Source organism: Hypanus sabinus, unplaced genomic scaffold (genome assembly GCF_030144855.1).
Source record: "Hypanus sabinus isolate sHypSab1 unplaced genomic scaffold, sHypSab1.hap1 scaffold_275, whole genome shotgun sequence".
Lineage (NCBI taxonomy): Eukaryota > Metazoa > Chordata > Chondrichthyes > Myliobatiformes > Dasyatidae > Hypanus > Hypanus sabinus.
Window position 1 is genome coordinate 71290 of NW_026780885.1, and position 15491 is coordinate 86780.

Below are 15491 nucleotides of genomic sequence, written 5' to 3' on the forward strand. Positions count from 1 at the left end.
AGGCAGCATGGAGTAAAGGAATTGCTTGAGGAATATAAAGAATGTAAAAGGAATCTTAAGAAAGAGATTAGGAAAGCTAAAAGAAGATACGAGGTTGGTTTGGCAAATAAGGTGAAAGTAAATCCGAAAGGTTTCTACAGTTATATTAAAAGCAAGAGGATAGTGAGGGATAAAATTGGCCCCTTAGAGAATCAGAGTGGTCAGCTATGTGTGGAGCCGAGGGAGATAGGAGAGATTTTGAATGATTTCTTCTCTTCGGTATTCACTAAGGAGAAGGATATTGAATTGTCTAAGGTGTGGGAAACAAGTAAGGAAGTTATGGAACCTATGACTATTAAAGAGGTGGAGGTACTGGCGCTTTTAAGAAATTTAAAAGTGGATAAATCTCCGGGTCCTGACAGGATATTCCCCAGGACCTTGAGGGAAGTTTGTGTAGAAATAGCAGGAGCTCTGACGGAGATCTTTAATATGTCATTAGAAACGGGGATTGTTCCGGAGGATTGGCGTATTGCTCATGTGGTTCCATTGTTTAAAAAGGGTTCTAGAAGGAAGCCTAGCAATTATAGACCTGTCAGTTTGACATCAGTGGTGGGTAAATTAATGGAAAGTATTCTTAGAGATAGTATAAATAATTATCTGGATAGACAGGATCTGATTAGGAGTAGCCAGCATGGATTTGTGAGTGGAAGGTCATGTTTGACAAACCTTATTGAATTTTTTGAAGAAGTTACGAGGAATGTTGACGAGGGTAAGGCAGTGGATGTAGTCTATATGGACTTCAGCAAAGCCTTTGACAAAGTTCCACATGGAAGGTTAGTTAAGAAGGTTCAGTCGTTAGGTATTAATGCTGGAGTAATAAAATGGATTCAACAGTGGCTAGATGGGAGATGCCAGAGAGTAGTGGTGGATAATTGTTAATCGGGATGGAGGCCGGTGACTAGCGGGGTGCCTCAGGGATCTGTTTTGGGCCCAATGTTGTTTGTAATATACATAAATGATCTGGGTGATGGGGTGGTAAATTGGATTAGTAAGTATGCCGATGATACTAAGGTAGGAGTTGTTGTGGATAATGAGGTGGATTTTCAAAGCTTGCAGGGAGATTTATGCCGGTTAGAAGAATGGGCTGAACGTTGGCAGATGGAGTTTAATGCTGAGAAGTATGAGGTTCTACATTTTGGCAGGAATAATCCAAATCGAACATACAGAGTAAATGGTAGGGCATTGAGGAATGCAGAGGAACAGAGAGATCTAGGAATAACTGTGCATAGTTCCCTGAAAGTGGAGTCTCATGTAGATAGGGTGGTGAAGAGGGCTTTTGGAACGCTGGCCTTTATAAATCAAAGCATTGAGTACAGAATTTGGGATGTAATGCTAAAGTTGTACAAGGCATTGGTAAGGCCAAATTTGGAATATTGTCTGCAGTTCTGGTCACCGAATTATAGGAAAGATATCAATAAATTAGATAGAGTGCAGAGACGATTTACTAGGATGTTACCTGGGTTTCAGCAATTAAGTTACAGAGAAAGGTTGAACAAGTTAGGTCTCTATTCATTGGAGCGTAGAAGGTTGAGGGGGGATCTGATCGAGGTATTTAAAATTTTGAGAGGGATAGATAGAGTTGACGTGAACAAGCTGTTTCCATTGAGAGAGGGGAGATTCAAACTAGGGGACATGATTTGAGAGTTAGGGGGCAGAAGTTTAAGGGAAACACGAGGGGGGTATTTCTTTACTCAAAGAGTGATAGCTGTGTGGAATGAGCTTCCTGTAGAAGTAGTAGAGGCCAGTTTAGTCGTGTCATTTAAGGTAAAATTGGATAGGTATATGGACAGGAAAGGAGTGGAGGGTTATGGGCTGAGTGCGGGTAGGTGGGACTAGGTGAGATTAAGTGTTCGGCACGGACTAGGAGGGCCAAGATGGCCTGTTTCCGTGCTGAGATTGTTATATGGTTAACCTTGTGATTGAGTTCAAGTGCCAGGAGGTAATCCTACTGTTATATAGGACCCTGGTCAGACCCCACTTGGAGTTCTGTGCTTGGAGTGCAGTTCTGGTCGCCTCACTGCGGGAAGGATGTGGAAGCCATAGAAAGGGTGCAGAGGATATTTACAAGGATTTCTCTGGATTGTGGAGCATGTCTTATGGGAATAGGGTGAGTGAACTCGGCCTTTTCTTCTTGGAGCGACGGAGGATGAGAGTTGACCTAATAGAGGTGCATAGAATGATGACTGGCATAGATCGTGTGGATAGTCAGAGGCTTTTTCTCAGGGCTGAAATGGTTTACACGAGAGGGCACAGTTTTAAGATGCTTGGGAGAAGGTACAGAGGCAATGTCAGGGGTAAGGTTTTTACGCAGAGAGTGGTGAGTGCGGGGAATGGGCTGCCGGTGACGGTGGTGGAGGCGGATACAACAGGGCCTTTTAAGAGACTTTTGGATAAGTACATGGAGATAAAAAGAAGAGGGCTGATGGGTAACCCAAGGAGATCTCTAAAGTAGGTTCATGTTTGGGAGAGCACTGCTGGGCGAAGGGCCAGTGTATTATGCTGTGGGTTCTCTATGTTTCTCTACTTCTATGTTCTCAGTTTATTCCATAAAGCCAATGCTCACAGTATCCTTTCCTCCCACTATCATACTGTTACATTTGCTCCTGAGGCCACTGTCTCTGCACTGAGCGGCGGTGAACACAGAGCGATAAAAAAAAATGTGCAACTCTTCTTGCAGCTCTAGTGGGCCGTTACCCTGGAAACAGAGGAAGTGGCTCACCAAAAATAACCGAAAAGGAAAATAACAAACTCAACATCGTATGCTGTGAGTTTAATTATGATAAAGTTTAACACTGCAGCCATTTTGAATCGAAGAATCTAAAATTGTAAAGTCGGCTTTTAACATGCTGTTTACAATAATACTCACAGTTCTGACTAACAAAACATGACAATAGTTAGCGATCAATAATATATTAACCTCTGCCGTGAATATACCCAGTGGCAGCCCCAATCACCATCTGTTGCAACAGACTCCACAGATCGATCACTCTTTGGCTGAAGAAGTTTCTCTCAGTTTTAAAGGGAAGCTTTTTTTTTCCGAGGCTGTCCTCTCAGACCCCAGACTTGGATCTAAAACTGTGATATCTCAGGGTCACACAGCTGAATCTGCCACTCACCGACCCCCGAATCCTCACACATGGTCCGCACATCTCACAGCGAGTGGTGTAATCAGAAATTTTCCCACAACCAATGCCCAACGCCCCGAGCCTTCTGATTCACTGTGAAAGGAGGATCATCCAGCCCCCACCTGTGGAAGTACTGACCTGGGCCAAATCCCCGATACTGACAGGTCTAAATGCCCAGTGTTTCCCAGGTCACAGCTCACTCAGCAGCTCGCCCAGGACTCCTTGTCGCCAGTAATGTGCTGCAGTGTCTCGGCCATTCAGAGTCAAACAGCAACACTCCGACATCAACCTGTGGCAGAACGGGAACCTGACTGGGTCAGAGATACTGATAGCTACATAGGCCCAGTGTTTCCCAGGTAACGGCTCACTCAGCAGCTCGCCCAGGAGTCCTTGTCGCCAGTAATGTGCTGCAGTGTCTCGACCATTCAGAGTCAAACAGCAACACTCCGACATCAACCTGTGGCAGAACGGGAACCTGACTGGGTCAGAGATACTGATAGCTACATAGGCCCAGTGTTTCCCAGGTAACGGCTCACTCAGCAGCTCGCCCAGGAGTCCTTGTCGCCAGTAATGTGCTGCAGTGTCTCGGCCATTCAGAGTTCAAACACCAACACTCCGACATCAACCTGTGGCAGAACGGGAACCTGACTGGGTCAGAGATACTGATAGCTACACAGGCCCAGTGTTTCCCAGGTAACGGCTCCCTCAGCAGCTCGCCCAGGACTCCTTGTCGCCAGTAATGTGCTGCAGTGTCCCGGCCATTCAGAGTTCAAACACCAACACTCCGACATCAATCTGTGGCAGAACGGGAACCTGATGAATCTCTGACTGGGCCAGAGAGCGGGCTGGAAAACCTGGGCGCGGGGCACCAGCAGGCGGGTATAATCTTTCATATTGTCTCCACCAGCTAAACTGAACACATTTTATCATTATCCTATTGTTCTCTATAGGTCCTATAGAGAACATTATCCTATAGGTCTCTATTCTTTGGAGCGTAGAAGGTTGAGGGGGGATTTGATCGAGGTATTTAAGATTTTGAGAGGGAAAGATAGAGATGACGTGAATAGTCTGTTTCGATTGAGAGGAGGGGAGATTCAAACGAGAGGACATGATTTGCGAGTTAGGGGGTAAAAGTTTAAGGGAAACACGAGACGGTATTTCTTTACTCAGAGAGTGATAGCTGTGTGGAATGAGCTTCCTGTAGAAGTAGTAGAGGCCAGTTCAGTTATGCCATTTAAGGTAAAATTGGATAGGTATATGGACAGGAAAGGAGTGGAGGGTTATGGGCTGAGAGCGGTTAGGTGGGACTAGGTGAGATTAAGAGATCGGCACGGACTAGGAGGACCGAGATGTCCTGTTTCCGTGCTGTGATTGTTATATGGTTATATGGTTAAATGAGATCTTGCCCAGCAAAATTGGACATCACATTTCCTGCAGGCTAACAGGAATAAAACACGTTTAATATAAAATTGAAAGTAAAGTGCTGGAAACTCGGAACATCAGATTGGATGTGTGTAAAGAGAAACTGTTGAAAACCCAGTATCAGACCTGATCAACTGAACGGTTCCAGCATTTTCTCTTTTTTACTTTAAATGATGCACAACTATTGACTGATTACAAGATGTTTGTGACGGCCTGAACAAATGTACACAAATGTAAGTCCCACATTCATTAGTTTTCTTTTCATTCCAACACAGGGTTAGTACAGTCGACACATTCAATACTCACAGCATCCATCCCACCCCACTATCAATCTGTTACATCTGCTCCCGACTCCACTGACTCTCCCTGAGGGATATTGACCAGAGCGATGAAGATGTACGCCAATCCCTGCAGGTCATAAGGGCTGTTACCCTGACAACGGAGAAAGTGACTCTTCAAAAATGACTGATAAAGATGCAGCAAGTTTCCTCATGGCAAATGTTGAAAGTTGAAAATAAAATTGTAATGGTGTCTTTTCTCCCGCTCATGCTACATTAAATAAATCCTCTGGTAGTTCAGATAAAAAAAAGCGATTTCAGGAATAATCCAGTGAGACAAAATACTTCACAATGAAAACAATGTAGCAGAAAGATTGTTGATATATCATCATTGGTGAGATACAGACTGGACAGAGATTGAACAAGATGGTTGTTATATATCTTTGAGGCGGCGGGGTACAGAATGGACGAAGGTTGAACAAGATGGTTGATATATATCTTTGAGTTGGTGGGATACAGACTGGACAGAGGTTGAACAAGATGGTTGATATATATCATTGGGGTGGTGGGATACAGACTGGACAGAGGTTGAACAAGATGGTTGATATATGTCATTGAGGTGGTGGGATACAGAATGGACCGACGTTGAACAAGATGGTTGATATATATCATTGTGGTGGTGGGATACAGGTTGGACAGAGGTTGAACAAGATGGTTGATATATATCATTGGGGTGGTGGGACACAGACTGGACAGAGGTTGAGAAGATGGTTGATATATATCATTGAGGTGGTGGGATACAGAATGGACCGACGTTGAACAAGATGGTTGATATATATCATTGTGGTGGTGGGATACAGGTTGGACAGAGGTTGAACAAGATGGTTGATATATATCATTGGGGTGGTGGGACACAGACTGGACAGAGGTTGAGAAGATGGTTGATATATGTCATTGAGGTGGTGGGATACAGAATGGACCGACGTTGAACAAGATGGTTGATATATATCATTGTGGTGGTGGGATACAGGTTGGACAGAGGTTGAACAAGATGGTTGATATATATCATTGGGGTGGTGGGATACAGACTGGACAGAGGTTGAACACGATGGTTGATATATATCATTGAGGTGATGGGATACAGACCGGACAGAGATTAAACAAGATGGTTGATATATATCATTGAGGTGGTGGGATACAGACTGGACAGAGGTTGAACAAGATGGTTGATATATATCGTTGAGGTGGTGGGATACAGACTGGACAGAGGTTGAACAAGATCGTTGATACATATCATTGAGGTGGCGGCAGACACTGTGAACTAAGATTGATCAAGATAGTTGATATAAATCTTTAAGGTCGTGAGATACAGGCTGGGCAGAAGTTGACCCAGATGGGCAGGAGACTGCATTGAATTGAATTGACTTTATACATGCGGAGTAAAAATATTTACTTTTCGTCTCCGTCTAAATGTGCAACGTGCAATTTATAGTAATTTTTAATAAATTGTTTATACGATTTACTATAACTAATTTATACTATTTACAACAGGTCAGTCAACATAAAATAGAAATATAATTGTATCAGCTTGAATTAATCAGTCTGATTGCCTGGTGCAAGAAGCTATCCCGGAGCCTGTTGGCCTGGCTTTTATGCTGTGATACCATTTCCCAGATGGCAGCAGCTGGAACAGTTTGTGGTTGGTGTGACTCGGCCATTTTTACACATCAGTCTCCGCAGAAGTCCAAATAGTGGGATGTTTATATGTAGTGATGCGCTGGGCTGTCCGCACCACTTTCTGCAGAGTCCTGGAACAGAGGAAATTACTGTTCTCATACCAGTGATGCAGCCAGTCAGGATGCTGTCAATTGTGCAACTGTAGATATTTCTGAGAATTTGGGGTGCCCTACCAATTTCTTCAACCATCTGAGGTGAAAGAGGCGCTGCTGTGCTCTTTTCACAACACAGCCAGTACGTACAGACAATGTGAGATCATCGGTGATATTTCTGCCGAGGAACTTAAAGCTGTTCACCCTCTCAACTCCAGATCCATTGACGTCTATAGGGGTTAGCCTGTCTCCATTCCTCCTGTAATCCACAACCAGCTCCTTTGTTTTGGTGACAATGAGTGGGGAGGTTATTTTCTTGACACCACCGTGTCGGGGTGATGACTTCTTCTCCATACGCTGCCTCGTTATTGTTTGGGATTCGGTCGATCAGTGTAGTATCATCCCCAAATTTAATTAGCAGATTGGAGCTGTGGGTGGTGACACAAGTTATGGGTGCACAGAGAGTAAAGGAGGCGGCTAAAGAGGCAACACTGAGGGACACCTGTGGGTCAGAGGGGCAGAGGTGAGGAAGCCCACACGTACTACTTGTCGGTGATCAACAGGAAGTCCAGGATCCAGCTACACAAGGCAGGGTGAAGGCCGAGGTCTCTGAGCTTCTTGTCGATACTTCACGCCTTCGTCTGGCTACTACTCTGCCCATGACTGCAAGGAACTGCAGAGAACTTCGGTCTACGCTGAGAATATCAGAGAAACAAGCGTTCCCTGCATGGATTCCTGCTACACATCTCCCAGCGTCGGAAAAGCAGGCCATGTACTCAAAGATCCTCACAAGCTGGACATTCTCGCTGCAAATCCAGCGCCCATTAGGGAAGAGATACAAAGGCCTTAAAGCGCGCACAACCGAGCTCCATGACTGCGATTATAAGCCAAATGAATGATAAAATGGACTCTACCTCACAATGTAACTCGACATGACCCTGCGTCATGTGTCTATCTGCACTGTACCTATTCAGCGGCCATAATGCTTTGTTACACTTATTGTTTTGTCATAAATCAGCTCAATGTACTGTTGTAATGTATTGACCTGTGGTATGTTAGACAAGTTTTAACTGCAGCTCAGTTCGTGATGACTACAGTAGCATGAAAACGTGTGGGTACCCCTGGTCAAAATTTCTCTTACTGTGAATAGCTAAGCCAGTGAAAGATTACCTGATTTCCAAAAGGCACGAAGTTAAAGGTGACACATTTCTTTAATATTTTAAGCAGGATTACTCTTTTATTTCAATCTTTTACAGTTTCAGAATAATAAAAAAGGAATAGGGCCCGAAGCAACAGTTTGTGCACCCTGCATGGCAGCACATAGCAACACCCCATTATCCAGTATCATAGCCTGTAAACGCTTTTTTTAGCCAGTTAAGAGTCTTTCAATTCTTGTTGGGGGATTTCCGTCCATTCTTCCTTGCAAAAGGCCTCTAGTTCTGTTAGATTCTTGAGCCGTCCTGCATGTACTGTTCTATTGAGCTCTCTACACAGATTTCCGATGATGTTTAGGTCGGGGGATTTTGAGGGCCATGGCAAAACTTTCAGCTTATGCCTCTTGAGGTAGACTATTGTGGATTCTGAGGTGTGCTTAGGATCATTATCCTGTTGTAGAAGCCATCCTCTGTTCATCTTCAGCTTTTTTACAGACAGTGTGATGTTTGCCAATATTTTAACTGTAGCTCAGTTCGTGATAATTATAAACAAATTCCCGATTTTAATTGTCTGGAATTATTGGACACGACTGAGCCTCTGCTTTGGAACTTCAGATGGAAATTCGACTAACTGGGTTGTTGATTTGGAAATTCTGAAGGAAAACTTAACTGAGAAAACTTACATGAGAAGCTCAGATAAATGGAAAAATCTAAATCCTTACATAAATAAGTAATCTACCTATGCAATATTGGCTGCACTTTGGGAGGTCAAAACAGTGGAATGAAACATACTGCCATATTGCAGAAAAAAACATATTGTCCATCCACAACGAGAGGACGAGACAGATCTGGATCTCACTGCCTGTCTGGAAGGCCGAAAGGTGAAGCTACACGTTCACGTGGAGCAGTGGCTTGCAGGTCTGCGGAAAATTGTGAACAGCCGTTATTTCACAGTTACACCAGCTACAGAGTTAGTTTTTCTCTCGGAGGGAAATGGAAATAAACCAAAAACCGGGATATTCACTTTCTGATTTGTTCCACTTTGACGGGTGTTCGGTGCGCGACCAGGAGTATCGGAGTCCTGGTGGTTCCGCCTCCAATATTGGGTGGTGCAAACTGTGATCGATATCGCTGTGCACCAATGGTATTAGTGCAGCTCATAAACCCTCTATTGACTGTTGTGGTTCACGTGAATAGTAGCTCAGCCGTTAAACCGACCAAGCTCGAGCACAGTAGTGCGTGGGTGACGTAAGGCACCGCGTACATGAGGGCAGATCCCCGTGTGGGGAACCCATGTGTGACGTCACATGTGGGGTGCGCTCGCATTTTAAAAAAAGCTCGATTGATGTTTCTTAAGATTTCAGTGGGACAACAGCATTAAGCCTGGGTTTCATCACTGAATCCATTGGCAGGTGTGTTCATTTTTCAACTCTACTGCTCCCAGTGTAGAGTGGCATCCTGCTTCAAAACATTCTCCAAGGTAACATGTCTGAACGACTGGCCTCCTGTCGCACTCACCTCAATGATAAGCCAATGCTTTGAGAGCTTGGTCATGACTACATTCTCAGCATGCTGCCACCCACACTGGACTCCTCAACCATTTTCCTACCGACACAACCGACTGTTCTTGTACTGCAGCATTTAACAACATAATTCCCTCTAGGCTCGACAGGAAGCTCAGAGACCTCGGCCTTGACCCTGCCTTGCGTAGCTGGATCCTGGTCTTCCTGTCAGATCGCCGGCAGGTGGTAACAGTGGGCCCCCCTCAACACCGGTGCTCCTCAGGGCTGTGTTCTAATCCTCCTCCATTAACCCGTGTACACCCATGACTGTGTTGCCGCCCACAGCTCCAATCTGCTAATTAAATTTGCTGACGACACTACATTGATAGGCCTAATCTCAAACAGTAACGAAGTGGCCTACAGGGAAGAGGTTATCACCCTGAAACAGTGGTGTAAGAAAACAACCTCTCCCTCAATTTCACAAAAACAAAAGAGCTGGTTGTGGATTACAGGAGAAATGGATACATGCTAACTCCTATTGATATCATTGGATCTGGGGTTGAGAGGGTAAGAGCCTCATGTACCTCGGTATAAACATCACTGAGTATCTCAAATGGTCTGTACATACTGGCTGTGTGGTGACAAAAGAACCACAGTGGCTCTTCCAGCTCAGACCATTGAAAAGATTGAAATGGGGACCTATATTCTAAGGATTTTCTACAGGGCCACAATTGAGAGCATCCTGACTGGATGCATCACTGCCTGGTATGGGAACCGTACCTCCCTCAATTCGCAGGACTCTGCAGAGAGTGGCGCGGACAGCCTAGTATATCTGTAGTTGTGAACTTCCCACAGTTTAGGACATTTACAAAGACAGGTGTGTTAAAAAGGGCCCCAAGAATCATTGGGGACCCGGGTCACCATGACCACAAACTTTTCCATCTGCTACCATCCTGAAATGGTACAGCAGCATAAAATCCGGGACGAAAGGGCTCCGGAACAGCTTCTTCCACGAGGCCATCAGACTGCTTAATTTATGCTGACTCAAATGTATTTTTATGTTGTGTTGACTATCGTGTTGAATATACTATTTATTTTAAATTAAATTGCAGATTGCTCATTTCGACGGAAACGTTACGTAAAGATTTTTAGTCCTCATATCCACGAAGGATCTAAGTAATAAAGCCAATTCATTTCAATTCTCCCGGATACGCTGAAGATCATCTAGGTGCTGCTCCAGATCCCTCACACAGTCTTCAAGGAGCTGCAGCTGGATCCCAGGACTCCAACAACCAGCACGAAGAACACAGAACCGGCATTTACTACACTAGGTACAGTGAGAGAGAAAACGTACCAGAGTCAATGACTTGTTTGAGCTCATAATTTTGTTTATCAATCTCCCCTCATTCTTCTATGTTCTGAAGAATGGTCCTCACTTGTTCATCCAGCCCCTGTAACGTCCTTGTCCATTTCCCCTGTACACTTTAAGCCTCATTTGCATCTATCTTGAAGGTAGGTGAACAAAAAACTGCAGATAATATCAGGCCTTACCAATGTCTTACAACTTCAGCATAACATCCGTCCACTGTACTTAGTAAATTGATTTATGAAGGCCAATAGGACTAAAGCTTTCTGTGCGATCCTATCTGCTTCTGCCGCCACTTCCCATGAATTAACCATATAAAACCATATAACAATTACAGCACGGAGGTATGCCATCTCGGCACTTCTGGTCCGTGCCGAACGCTTACTCTCACCTAGTCCCACTGGTCTGCACTCAGCACATAACCTCCCCACCATTCATTTCTTGTCCAGATACCTATCCAATTTTACTTTAAATGACAATACCGAACATGCCTCTACCACTTCTACTGGATGCTCGTTCCACAGAGATACCACTCTCTGAATAAAGAAATTCCCCCCCCCATGTTACCCTTAAACTTTTGCCCCCTAACTGTCAAATCATGTCCTCTTGTTTGAATATCGCCTACTCTAAATGGAAAATGCCTATCAACGTCAACTCGATCTATCACCTCATAATTTTAAATACCTCTATCAAGTCCCCCCTCAACCTTCTACGCTCCAAAGAATAAAGACCTAACTTGTTCGACATTTCCCTGTAACTTAGGTGCTGAAACCCAGGTAACATTCTAGTAAATCTTTAAAGTAGTAATAATGGAGCATTGCTGCTGCCATATCCCATTATGGTGCTATATTCCTTAGTGCCCTGCCGTTCACTGTGGAAGAACTACATTGTAAAGCCGCGCATTTTCTGCATTAAATTCCATTGGCCATTTTTTAGCTTTTTTTTTGCAGCAGAAGCAGATCCGTCTGCAAGCCATGATAGCCTTCTTCACTGCCCACTGCACCACAAACCTGGTTACAATCACGGATTTGATGATCCAGTTAACCACATTATCATCCAAACCACCGAGATACATGGAAAACATCAAAAGACCCAGATCGATCTCTGTGGCCCACTACTAGTTACAGGCCAACACGTACAAACAAGCAGGATGAACTCAGCAGGTCGGGCAGCGTCCGTTGAAATGAACAGTCAACGTTTTGGGCCGAGACCCTTCGTCAGGACTGAAGAAGGAAGGGGCAGGGGCCCCATAAAGAAGGTGGGGACAGGGTGGAAAACCAATCAGAGGAAAGATCAAGGGGTGGGGGAGGGGAAACAGGAGGGTATAGGCAGGAGAGATGAAGAAGGAATGTAAGCTTGAAAGCACTATGGGTAGTAGCAGAAGGCAGAATCATGAGAGAGGTGATAGGCAGCTAGAAGAGGAGATAGAGTGAAAGTTGGTGGAAGGGAGAGGGAGGGAATTACCGGAAGTTGGAGAATTCGATGTTCATACCAATGGGAGAGGTTCCTCCCTCCTCCGATCACCTCTCTCCCCCAACTTTCTTTATGGGGCCCCTGCCACCTCCTTCTTCAGTCCTGACGAAGGGTCTTGGCCCAAACGTTGACTGTTCATTTCAACGGATGCTGTCCGACCTGTTGAGTTCTTCCAGCTTGTTTGTACGTGTTGATTTGACCACAGCATCTGAAGTGTACTTTGTGTTTACTAGTTACAGGCCTCCAGTCAGTGAGGCAACCCTCTACTACCACTCTCTGGCTTCTCCCACAAAGCCAATGTCTAATCCAATTTAATACCTCATCCTGAATGCGATTAATTCACCCTACTGGATCAGTCTCCCATGCGCGACCTTTCCAAATGCATTAGTAAAACCCATGTAAACAATATACATTGCCTTGCCTTCATCCACTTTCCTGTTGTTCTGGATAGCAATAGCAGGATCAGTGCGAGTCAGCATGGATGTACGAAGGGGAAATCATGCTTGACTAATCTTCTGGAATTTTTTGAGGATGTAACTATGAAAACGAACAAGCGAGAGCCAGTGGATGTAGTGTACCTGGACTTTCAGAAAACATTTGATAAGGTCCCACATAGGAGATTAGTGGGCAAAAGTAGAGCACATGGAATTGGGGGTAGAGTACTAACATGGATAGAAAATTGGTTGGCAGACAGGAAACAAAGAGTAGGGATTAAAGGGTCCTTTTCAGAATGGCAGGTAGTGACTAGTGGGGTACCGCAAGGCTTGGCGCTGGGACTGCAGCTATTTACAATATACATTAATGATTTAGATGAAGGGATTAAAATTTAGATGAAGGGATTAAAAGTAACATTAGCAAATTTGCAGACGACACCAAATTGGGTTACAATGTGAAATATGAGCAGGATGTTGGGAGAATGCAGAGTGACTTGGACAGGTTTGGTGAGTGGGCAGATGTATGGCAGATGCAGGTTAATGTGGATAAATGTGAGGCTATCCATTTTGGTGGCAAGAAAAGGAAGGCAGATTGCTATCTGAATGGTGTCAAGTTAGGAAAAGGGGAGGTACAACAAGATCTAGGCGTCCTTTTTCATCAGAATGCCACTGAAAGTAAGCATGCAGGTACAGCAGGCAGTGAAGAAAGCTAATGGCATGTTGGCCTTCATAACAAGGTGAGTTAAGTATAGGAGCAAAGAGGTTATTATGCAGTTTTACAGGGCCCTGGTGAGACCACACTTGGAGTATTCTGTTAATTTTTGGTCTCCAAATTTGAGGAAGGGCATTCTTGCTATTGAGGGAGTGGAGCGTAGGTTCACGAGGTTGATTCCCGGGATGGCGGGACTGTCATATGTTGAAAGATTGGAGCGACTGGACTTGAAAATACTGGAATTTAGAAGGATGAGAGGGGATCCGATTGAAATATATAAGGTTGTTAAGGGATTGGACACGCTAGAGGCAGGAAACATGTTCCCGATGTTGGGGGAGTCCAGAACCAGAGGCCACAGTTTAAGAATAAGGGGTAGGCCATTTAGAACAGAGTTGAGGAAAAACTTTTTCACCCAGAGAGTTGTGGATCTATGAAATGCTCCATCTCAGAAGGCAGCGGAGGCCAATTCTCTGGATGCTTTCAAGAAAGAGTTAGATAGAGCTGTTAAAATTAGCGGAGTCAAGGGATATGGGGAGAGGGCAGGAACGGGGTACTGATTATGAATGATCAACCATGATCACATTGAATGGAGGTTCCCGCTCGAAGGGCCAAGTAGCCTACTCCTGCACTTATTTCCTATTGTCTATAGCTTCAGCAAAATCTCTGTAGTTAGACATGACCTACCACTCACAAAGCCATAATCAGTGCATGTCTATCAAAATAATTATACATCCAGTCCTTTAGAATACTTTCCAATAACTATCTGAATACTAATGACAGGCTCATCAGGTTATAGTTTCGTGGATTATGTTTAAACAGAAGAACAAGTTTGCCTATCCTTCAATCCTCTGGTAACACTCCTGTCTCTATGGATGTTTTAAATATGTGCCGGGGCGCTGGCAATTTATCCACTTGCCTCCTGAAGGGTTCAATAGAGCGCGTTGTCAGGCTGTGGGGATTGATCCACCCTGATTGTCCACAGGGTAGCAAGCATCTCCTCCTTTGTAATCTGTCCTGTTGATGGCTCTAGAGACGGTGCACGAGACGTTCACTAAGATATTGCCTGGGTTAGATCTATTACTAGAGGCTGGACAAACTTTGCTAGTTTTCTATGGAGCGGTGCAGGCTGGGCTGACAGTTAAAGGAGGTTTATAAGATTATGTGAGGCACATGGGTCGCTGGACTGTGCTACCTGGGCCATTGTTAAAGGCAGATACATCGGGGTCTTTTAAGAGACGTTTCGGTCTGAGGGAAAAGGAAGGATATGGACATTGTTCAGGCAGAAGGGATTAGTTTGGCTATTTGATTGGTAACTTAATGGTAGAGCAAAACATTGTAGGCTGAAAGGCCTGTTCCTGTGCTGTACAATTCTATTTTCTGTGTTTCTTGTCATGAAGTTTCGGAGTAACGGAGGCAAATGGGGTGCGTGCGAACAACACACCAGCTGGAGCCCAATATGCGAAATGTGAGATCATCAGCTTCTGTAGAGGAAACTGAAAGACTAGTTGTGTCTACATGGTGGAGTACTGGGGTGCGGTGGGTAAAGAGCAAAGTCAAAGGTACATTGTCTTTATTATAAGAGTTATTGGCTATACGACTGAAATTACAGCATGAATTATTTTTGCTTCAGTGGAGTCATAAAAAAGTGCATCTCAGAACAAGGGCTTCGACCCATCTAGTCTGTGCCCAAACGTTTGACCTGCCTACTTCCATCGACCTGCGCCAGGTCCACAGCCCTACCTACCCCTACCATCCATTTACTAACCCAAACTTCTCGTGAAAGTGGAAATTGAGCTCGCGTGCGTAAGCTGCACTGGCAGCTCTTTGCACACTCTCGCGACGCTGGGAGTGAAGGAGAATCCCTCATGTTCCCCTTAAACTTTTCAGTCTTATCACATAACCTCTAGTTGTTGTCCCACCAAACCTCAATGCAAAAAAGTCTGCTTGCGTTTACCCAAGTAATATCTTGCATCATTTTGAATACCTCTATCAACTCTCCTCTCAATCTTCTAAATTCCAAGGAATAAAGTCCTAACGAATTCAGTCTTCCCTTATAACTCAGGTCGTCCAGGCAGCATTCTTGTGAATCTTCTCTTTTATAGAAGTGATGTCAATGAAAGCTGCATATTTACAGATGGGCTGTGAATTGTCTGCTCG